The 10,204-nt window shown below is 44.8% G+C and overlaps 1 protein-coding gene across 10 annotated transcripts in view; it reads right to left on the reverse strand.

Moving 5' to 3' along the window:
- ZMYND11 (zinc finger MYND-type containing 11) overlaps positions 1 to 9,997 on the reverse strand; it is a 97,876-nt gene extending 87,879 nt beyond the window's left edge. For 7 of the 10 annotated variants that reach the window (XM_060280902.1, XM_060280906.1, XM_035130319.2 and 4 more), the window contains exon 1: positions 9,752 to 9,997. The gene's annotated coding sequence lies outside the window, so the exon portion shown is untranslated. The remainder of the gene's footprint in view (positions 1 to 9,751) is intronic. The other 3 variants (XM_035130321.2, XM_035130317.2, XM_035130315.2) reach the window with 1 other exon arrangement.
- Between the last annotated feature and the right edge of the window lie 207 nt (positions 9,998 to 10,204).

Below are 10,204 nucleotides of genomic sequence, written 5' to 3' on the forward strand. Positions count from 1 at the left end.
TTCAGATGAAAGGCGCTATATATAAATCTAATAAATAAGTGAGAATACACACAACTCCCCATCTCTTTCCCTTCTCCTCTGTTGAACGGAAGGAAGCAAAGGTGTAGTACAGCAAGCAAAGATTTTTCAACAGACAGGGAACACACACATCCACATAAAGGCTTGGAGACGCAAAACAAACCAAAGTTCTCAAACCTATGGGAAAGGTTGGAACCTGTTGCAATCCAGCCCCTCTCATCAAGATGGCAGCCAACATGAAACTCAAGATCCCCACCACCAATATATCTGTCACTGGAACACTGTGGTAGGAAGTTAGAGGATTAATATGCCTTGCTCATCCTTAGTTCCAAGGAATGGTCTGAAAGCAGATGAGGCATCAAAGCAACAGAAGCTCTGCAGGTCTTGGTCTGGCCATGGGAGCCCTATGAGTTCCATGATGGAATAAAAGTGATGTATAAATGTAATAAATAAATATTAACCATGTCCTGGAAAACAGGGAATGAACTGACCTCAATATAGTTCCCTACTTAGTACCACCATCAAGCAACTGTTCATTTAGCCCCATATTGTCGCTTAGGGGTGGTATCCCTCAGCTGAACAATTTCCCAGGACTATTTGTCAAATAACTTGTGTAGCACCATAGATAGATAGATAGATAGATAGATAGATAGATAGATAGATAGATAGATAGATAGATAGTGGTATTATTGCACATTGTAAAGGCAGTGCTTTGAAAAGAAAATGGATTTTTACAATCTCAGAGGAATTTGTTCTTAATTTCACGTGAAATTATGCACATCCTAAGTAGGCAAGAGCAAGGCTGAGCTGGGAGGTGATACTTGCATGGATAAATGAAGGAGGAATAAGAGACACGTGAGATGAGTGCATATTAAGGATTTTTGTTTGGTGGGGTATTTATTCAGTGACAGTTTTAATACATTTTCTGGATTTTAGGGAGCAGAATGTCATGACACAGACTTTCCCCCAGCGAGATAGATGATATACAGATATAGATGTAGATATAGATATAGATATCTCACATAAGTTTTACAATACAATTCTATGTGATCTATAGAATAGAAAGCTGACACCCCTTGAAAAGTATATTTATCCAGAACCTTACAGAAATACATTAAGTACAAGTGCCATTATACCATGGGCATCAGCATATATGTCACCTTCCCAGCTTCCAGGAGCTCTATGGCTCTTTTGGGGGGAAGTTTACTCTCAGAGTTCTGGCTTCCTTCTCATGTACTTTTACACTGATAAACAGTTTGCAGAATTCCAACGTTTATTTTACTTATTTCATTTCTATCCCACTGACTTCCAAAGAACTCAAGGTGGTGTACACAAAGTTTCCCTGCAGTCTCCCATCCATGCACTGACTTACACTTGCTTAGCTTATTTAAGCATGGAACCTGTATCACTAAATAATAATATGCAGCTATTCTAATGATTAAAGAATGAAACTAGCAGCCGTTCCAAGCATTCATAAAATTATAGAAATGTGAAGGCACCAAATTAACATGAACAATGGATAAGAGTTTATGGAGCATTATGCTACGGTACAAATTACATTTGTGGTACAAACAACTATGATTATTTCCAATCAAGTGTCATGTCTGTTCTATAGTGTTCATGTTTAATTTGTGGTAAGTTTAAACCACTTGTTGATGGGTGTTTTTTTAAAAAATAATAATAATTAAAATAGCCATTAATTGGAGGGATGCTGCATATTTTGTAACAAGCCACCATGGCAGTAGGCAATTAGCTTCCAATATAATAATGACACACTGAGTAATTACTTAAAAGTAAACCCTAAGAAACCCAACACATACCAATAAGGATAAGAGATACCGTTAAGTGTTTACCGGTATTCATAGAGCAACCAAAATTATAATAAAGTAGTAGATCAACAGGAAACAGAATGTCCTAAAGTGTGAAATATTCTGCAGCGTTCTCACTTTGCAAACCGTAAGGTCAATAAACATTTCCAGGCAAATTAACAAATATTTATTTAGCTCTCAATACAGGCATAAAATGGAAGTCTATGAAACCGACAATTCTGAATGTATGTTAAACTCATATACAAGAGACAGATTTTTTAAATTATTATTTTTGCATTCTCTTAAAACACCAGTATATGCTCCAAATGGCTGATGAGAGAAGCCTGGGCTTTTGTGATTAATGAAAAATGAACTAACTACTAGCTGACTTTTGTTGCCCTCAGACCTACTTGTCTCAATTTTTCTTAAAAGCAAATTGAACAATGCTTAAAATTCAACAAAAGAAGATTTCTTAGAAGTGAAAACATCTCCCTTTCTTCTGTCTTGCTATCTGACCTGCAGGATTTTGACCTAGAAGGTCAAAATACAAGCTAAGATTGCTCTACCTACACCATAACACATCAAAATCTGATATACTGGCAGTTTCTATATTTTAATGCCATTTAATCAATTAGTGTTTCTTAAGGGAGTGCCATTTCTACTTCTGCAAAACAAATGATTTATGGAAGACCCTTAATCAAGCAATTCTGTTGTTCTTAAACAAGAAAGCACTTCCAAGGCCCTAGTGCCGGAAAGGGCGTGCTGCTTTGTTTTGCTAACAAAACTGCACCAGAAAAATACAATGAAATACTGCACTACTGATTTCTCCATAAGCACCTTACGTATAACCATTTACACATAGCCTGGCCCAATTTCATTCCGCTCCAGCATTTACTCATTTCCATACTTTCGGTTATCATCCATTTGCGAACATTAACCTGGTTTAATCTATTCTAGTGCATTCCTTACACTAATATAAAATTGGCTTGTGCTCAGAATCCTTTTGAGAGTTCTGATTTAATCTTCTGCTGTAAAGCTGCCCCCAAATAACCCCACACCTAGCACACTGACACAGCTATTATATATGTTACATCTGAATAAAGGAACGCCTAACATTCATAACTAACCATTCAAAATGCTTATACTCCAAGCCCAGCATAAATATAGCCCCACTTTAGCTTTGAGAAAGGCTGAAGGGTGAACGAGGAGTCTTCTAACAAAATCCTTACAAAGATGTAACTGCTCATATATGTTACCGTGTTTCCCCTTTTTTAAGACACCGTCTTATAACATTTTTTTCTCAAAAAAACACAGGGTGGCTTACTTTTGGTGGGATGTCTTTTTATTATTATTACCGATACAGTTTTTACGGTACACACACCCATGCGTGGGGAGGGAGGGAGGAAGGAGAAAGCCAGCCATCTGCCACCGACAAGAGATGGCAAACAAGCTGCCGTCTGTGGGCAAACACTCCCCCATATCGGACCCCAGTGGCTGTCAAGGAAAGGGGGCTTTCCTCTCCCTCACCCCTGGAGATGGCGAGGAAGGAGCAACACCACGCTTCTCCCAGGATGCAGCGACTGGTGGCTCCTTTCGAGGGTGCTTGTGCAGGGGAACTTCACAGGAGTTTTTGCTTCCTGCCCCTCATAGCGCACATCTCTCAACATGTCGCCTTTAACGGCACCCAAAATCAGTGCCGACGCTTTCCCTCGCAGCCAAGCCAGAAATTAAGGAGAGGGTTTTTGCAGTTGCCTTTGCAGCTGCAGACATCTTCTCTGATGTGTCTTGGGCCTCGGGATACTTTGTTGCCAAGGGAGCGCCCCAACCAAACTCCATGCAACCTTTCCCCCCCCCCGCCCCCTGACGCCCCTTTCTCTCCAGATCCGTGATCTGAGCACCCCTGACCCCTTCCCCTTCCCCAGGGGAGCGCGCGCCGGTGGTAGGGAGGGAGAAGGGGAAGCGCGAGCCCTTCCTTAGTGCTTCAGCCTTGAGGACTCTCGCTCGGCGCCTCCTTCAGCGGCGGGCTGTGCTCGAGTCTGCCGGGAGATGGCCCGCCAGGCCGGGATTCACCGAGGCCACCCTCCGGTGTCGCCCCTTTGCTCCGTGCCTGGCCCCTCCCGCAGGGCTGGAGCTCGCCCTGGGCTCGCCGGGCAGCGTGCTCGCAGTGCCTCTGCAGCAGCGGCAGTAGCGGCTCTTCCTCGCGCTCCCGCAGGCTCTTTCCCCGAGGCTCCCGCAAGCAGGATGGTTGCCGTAGCCCGGCAGTCCTCGGCGGGCTGCGGGGCAGGTCCGTAGCTGGTGCGGGGTGGTGCCCTTTGCCGCGATCAGGAGCTGGGGGCGCCGGGCGCTGCGCTGCGCCATGTGCCCGCGCGCCCCTCTTCCTCTCACTCTCTATGGACGGGGGAGTGGGGGGGGCGGCCCCGGGGTGCCCGGCTCGGAGAGCCCCAACCGGGCTGTGGAGAGCTCAAGAACATAGAGAACCAGCAGAAAATGCTGGAGACGCAGCGGCGCCGAATCGAGGAGCTGGGCTCACTGCTTCTTCCAGGGAGACTTTACAGTGTCTTCCTGCGGCAGAGGGGCTGCCCGCCACCGGGACCGCTGCCCTCAGGGAGACAAGAAACAGGGTCCTCTTAAATGGCATTTTTAAACGCCATTTTCTTCCCCGTGCTTGCCGCCTCCGCTGCGTCGGAGTGCTGCAGAACAGCTGACTGGAGCATGGCTTCATAACTGAGCACGCTCCTGTGAGTGGAGGTGCCTGTGGGGGTTGGTTTCCGCGGTGTGGAAGTATGTCTTATTTTCGGGGTATGTCTTATATTTCTCAAATGCTTAAAATCCTGCCATGGCTTACTTTATGACTACGTCTTAAAAAGGGGGAAACACGGTACTCTCAGAGTTGGACAATATAGAAACAAGGGTTGTATTCCTAGACACAGCAAGGCTCTCCAAGGTAGTTTTTAAATGGAAATGCCAGAAATGTAACCTGGAACCTTCTGCACAAATAACATCTGCTTTATTCACTGGGCCGAGGGCACGTCTACCTCTCTGTCTAAGTGGTATCTCACCTATTTCCCAGGCTGAACAAGACGGACTTCCAAGTTTTCCATTCTAATGCTCCGGCTCTCCCAAATTTGTGTTGCATTCTGAAAAATAACGTTGACTCTCCTTCAGAAGAATCCTGCCTCTCCTTCACTTTATTTGTTTATTTAGGACTATTTATGGCCCTCCTACCAACCAAAGTCCTCAAGGCAGCTCACAATATATTTAAAACACAGTAAGACAGACAGTGATGCAACACTTTGTTCCTGATTACGGAAGCCTACCACTCAGGTTTTGTTTTTTTAATGTTCTATAGAACACTTCATTATGGCACATTGTAAAAATGTTGTCTAAAAGCAGGTTGTTGCAAGTTGCCGTGGGGCGCTGACCAAAAACTGAATCCCACTCCACATTCCTGCTCCAACCACGGAAGTCAACAGGTGGTCTTCTCTGCCATCTCTCAGCCTAACCTAGGTCCCAGGATTATTGTGATAGTAAATGAGGTTAAGGATAGTAAAGGATTTTGCACATGGAAAAGTATAATATAAAATTTGCAGCTCAGTGTTCTACCAAGGCTTGTGCTGTCCAAGTGATTTTAGAAACAGACCAAACTCTAAAATCACAGCTGTCATATCTTCTGCCATTTATGTGATATTCCTCAGAGAAAGAGAAAGTAATCTGCTTCTGAAGAGTAGTGTGCAACCAGACAGAAAGATCAAGGCTTGTAGGTGCCTGATTATCCTTGTTTATATGTACTGTACATAATTTGAAATGGCAATATACAAGGAAATCCCTAAAATTCCCTACCTGAATAAAATTTGAGTTCTCCACAGAAATTAGGAATTACAGAATTATTAGGATTAACATCCCCAAGCTAAGTATAAACAACAACAAACTCTTCACAGAGCACAATTTGGAGGCGAGGCTGATTAGCACTAATACAAACAGCATAAAAGTTGGCAATAAGATAACCCTTTAAAATATTTACATCTTTCCAATAAGGCTTATGGGCAATCTACATTTTCTGTATAAGTGAATGGAAGGAAGTATGGTGAATTACCGTATTTTTCTGTGTATAAGATGCCCCCAATTTTTGGGGACTCCAAATTAAGAAAACATCCCTCAGCACTACCCGTGTATAAGACGAGCCCCAATTTTAAACCTTTTTTTGGGGGGGGTTAAAAAACAGCAACCTAGTCTTATACACGGAAAAATATGGTAATTACACTAGATTAAGTGACACAAAGTAATGTACAAATATGTTATCCTGCTGGTCATGAAGTCAGGATCTGGCTGAAATTGCTAAAATATCTCAATGCTGTCAGATGCCCTGCAATATGAGATGCATCCTAAAGTAAGGGGTGTCACATATATGTTCTTTATGTTCATGCTTCAAAGGACCCCAGCATATAAAGACAACACAGAATATAATGAAACTCCACAGCTGTGGAGTGCTTCATATTTCATATATCATATTTTGATATGATAATGCAACATAACCTGCTGTATTTCTGTGCTGCAAATTCCACCCTATTCATTACTCGTTTATGAAACAGTTTAAAATAATAAATATTATGGGAACTTAAATGATGGAATTTGAGCAATGGGCGAAACAAAATTAATTAGGTTTTCATGGAATAAAAGCAATCCAGATTCTTATACTGCTGTGGCAGCAGAATATGCATGATTCATTATTTCGGAAATACAATTAGAATGGGTGGGTGGGATCTATATTTAATGTATTGAAATCTTTAAAAAAAAATATGTTGTCAATGCTTAAAGATGCAGCAGGACCAATTTCCTCAATGTTTTGTTTTATTATGGTTCATGACCGACATAAATTTAAGGTTTTTTTTCCGGTGGGGGAAGGGTTACAAACCCACAGAGCTCTTGAAGGCACATTTTGAAGCAGTGCTGTTGAAACTAAACAGGCCCAGATTTGATCAACTACCTGGAAACTCCATGTATGCCACCTTTGGCTACACAAAGCAAAGATGGAATAAAAAAGTAATAAATATATTTACCATCTCATTAAACATTTAGACGCATTAGGCCATTATTCACTTTAGATGAGCACTGAGAGAGCATAACACGATACAACAGCATGCCAGCATAACTACTCAACTGTTAGAATGGGGAGGGGCTCATTTTTCAACTCTAAGTCCGCATTCCCTTCTAGGTAATCTTCCGGGGGGCCACATGCAAATACTGACCGGGGCCATTGACTATTCAATGTTGCCTTGTACAGTATGCTTCTTTCTACAAATGCTCACACACATCCCTCTCTATCCTCCAACTGGGCAAGCGTTATTAAAGTTCAAGGACACGTTCTAGGCAGGCAGAGCAAGGTTGTCGAGAGGTGTGGCCTAGGGAGAGTCCTGAGGGCCCGACAGAGAGGCCTGGAGGGCCAAATTCCGCCCCCCAGTCTAAAACAGGCATCCCCAAACTGTGGCCCTCCAGATGTTTTGGCCTACAACTCCCATGATCCCTAGCTAACAGGACCAGTGGTTCGGGAAGATGGGAATTGTAGTCCAAAACATCTGGAGGGCCGAAGTCTGGGGATGCCTGGTCTAAAATTCCCCCTTCCTGTGTTGATGGCACAACCTTATCCTTGCAACACATCAGGGAAGCCTTGGCATGCTTACATTTTGGGAAACAGGGACAAACCCCAGCCACTGAGTTTGTCCACAGACCAGCAGCCTTGAAGAAAGAAGACCTACACAACATTAATTTAGAATAAAAAGCAGTGAAGAACTCAAGCAGATTAGAAACAATCCTTCATCCATTAAACGGGATGTTACACCATGTTAATATAAAACACCTATCAGCCAATCACCCATTCCCACCACCCTTCTGAGTACAGTAATACCCCTCCCCACCCTCTCACTATATAAAAGGGTCTGGTGACTTCTGTTTCAGTGTCTCTGAAGAAGTGTGCATGCACATGAAAGCTCATACCAATGACAAACTTAGTTGGTCTCTAAGGTGCTACTGGAAGGAATTTTTATTTTATTTTATAAAACAACCAGTTAAACAACTCAGTTCAGAATCCATCAAAACTTGATTGAAAGGGTGAGGGAAATCCCCATTTGAGCAGTAGCCTTAAGTCATAACTTATGAACATTATGTTCTCCTTAATATGTATCCATTAACCAGGGCTTTTTTTCCAGCCAGAACTCACCAGAACTCAGTTCTGGCACCACTGCCATTCTAAGAGAACAAGGGAGGTTTTCATGGCGAATTCCAGCACCTTGTTTTCTAGAAAAACAGCACTGCCATTAACCTTTATGTTATTGGGGTTTTTTTAAAATAAAAAAAAACCTTCTGGGGAGGGAAATCAAGTACCGAAATAACCTGTGCATTTGTCTCCCTCTCTTCTTGGCAAACACCCACATCCTGTAGGCCTGACAATGCAGGGCATTCTTGCATCAACCTTTCCTATAAGGGGATAGTTTTTCACCCAAAATAACCCTCATGCACTGCCTTTCCCCCACAGGGGGGAAAGGTATTTTTGGGGGGGGAGGGGGCCGGCTATTCTTAAGCAGTGTCCACTCCCAAAAACAATGAGCATAACCTTCCCACCCTTTTCCTGTTTGAAGGGTAAAACTTGCCCTATTATTCCTCACCAAGGAGGGCCAGGCAGAGAGACCAAGCCCACCTCTCCCCTCTCCTTCCTTTTTTTTTGGCGAGGGGGGGGGGAAGTGGGCGTGGGTAGGCGCCTCCACCCTTCCCCGGTGTTGTGGGGCAGGAGGGCTTTCAAGCAGCCCCGTCTCCTCCCACCTTGACTTTCCCTATGGGGAGGCTTCCCCTTCTTCTTCTTCCCACCCCACCCAGCCCCTACCATTACTCGGTCCAAACCTGCCTCCAAAAGCAGCCACGGCGAGACGAATACGCGAGATGGGAGAGGAGGGAGGGAGGGACGCGCAGAGAAGCAAACAGGCGTCTTCCGTTTGGGAGGCCCAACCGCGCACGGGAGGGGAAGGGGAGAAAGGTTGCGGCCGGGGTGGGTTGCGCCTTGCCCGGCGTGCCCAGCCACTCGAGGCCCCGGCTCCACGGTTCTGGGCAGGCCGCAACCGGAAAGTCATTCCCACCACCGCCGCTCCCCGCTTGTCTAACACGCGCGCACACCTTTTTTTCCTCTCCCAGACACTCCGCCTCTGCCCCGCGAAGCCCCTTCCCCACAGGTACAGCAGATGCAACTTTTAATACCGACTAGAAAAACCCCATCCTCTTAAAAACAACGTTAAGACCAACAGGGTGTGTTGGGGTGGGGGGGTAGAGAGAATTGTTATGGATGATAAAATCGGCGACCAATGCATTCCCGCCCCGTATTCTTGTTTTGCACGACAAAAAAAAAATTCAGGGAAGACGACGAAAAAAACCAAACCAGTGGGCGCCACCGATTATTATTATTAGCAGCAGCGATCTCCACACACACGCATTTGAGACCTTCTATGTGCTGCATGCATCTCATCTGTGCATTGCACACGTATAACACAGAAAGGGGCATGTTATCATGCAGGCTCAACCTCCCCCCCGTTACAAAAAAAATAAATCAAAACCCTTTCCTCTTGTGGGCTCGGGTGTGTACATGATTTTGTAAAGGTTTCTTTCTCTCTCGTTCTCTCTTTTTTTTAAGGCGCCATGTTTATAATCCTCCATCATATATTTAAAAAGAAAAAAGAAGACGCCGGAGACGCCGCCTTCCCCTCGCCTCCCTAACCCAGCCACCCACCCTAATCTCTCCCAGAAAGGCGCACATCCTAATCTCTCCCACAGGGCTGTAAATTTCAAAGTCGTGCCTCTCTTTCTCTCTCTCTCCCCCCACAATCGCCCCCCTTTGCTTTCCTCCTCCTCCTCCTCCTCCCCAGACCGAAGAGCGTCTCTCTCACCTTGTGCTCTGGGCTGCTGCTCTTTCTGTGGCTGCAAAAGGAGAGGAAGGAGAAGAAGAGGAGAAGTTAACCCAGGCGAAACTTTTCAATCCTCTCTCCCCCAAGGCAGCTGCTGCCTCCTTCCTCCTCTCCTCCTCCTCCTACATATTTCTTCCCCCCATCGGAGTTTTATTGTGTCTGAATTTTTCTCTCTCTCTTCTCTCCCTGTCTGTCCACACTTCCAGCTTTCTGGGGGTAAACAGGGTTTAAAAGAACGAAGCCGCGGATCTTTGGGAGAAGGAGAACTCTAGCGGCGTCGGGTGGAGTTGCCGTTGGCTTCTTTCCGCCCCTTGCTTTATTATGCCGGGTTAAAGAGAGAGAGAGAGAGAGCAATTCAAGAGCACTGGTTCTCCCAACTAGTGAAAAGAAAAAAAAGCCATGGTATATATGCTCTCATCTCACAAAATTAGAAGG

Source organism: Zootoca vivipara, chromosome 12 (assembly GCF_963506605.1).
Source record: "Zootoca vivipara chromosome 12, rZooViv1.1, whole genome shotgun sequence".
Lineage (NCBI taxonomy): Eukaryota > Metazoa > Chordata > Lepidosauria > Squamata > Lacertidae > Zootoca > Zootoca vivipara.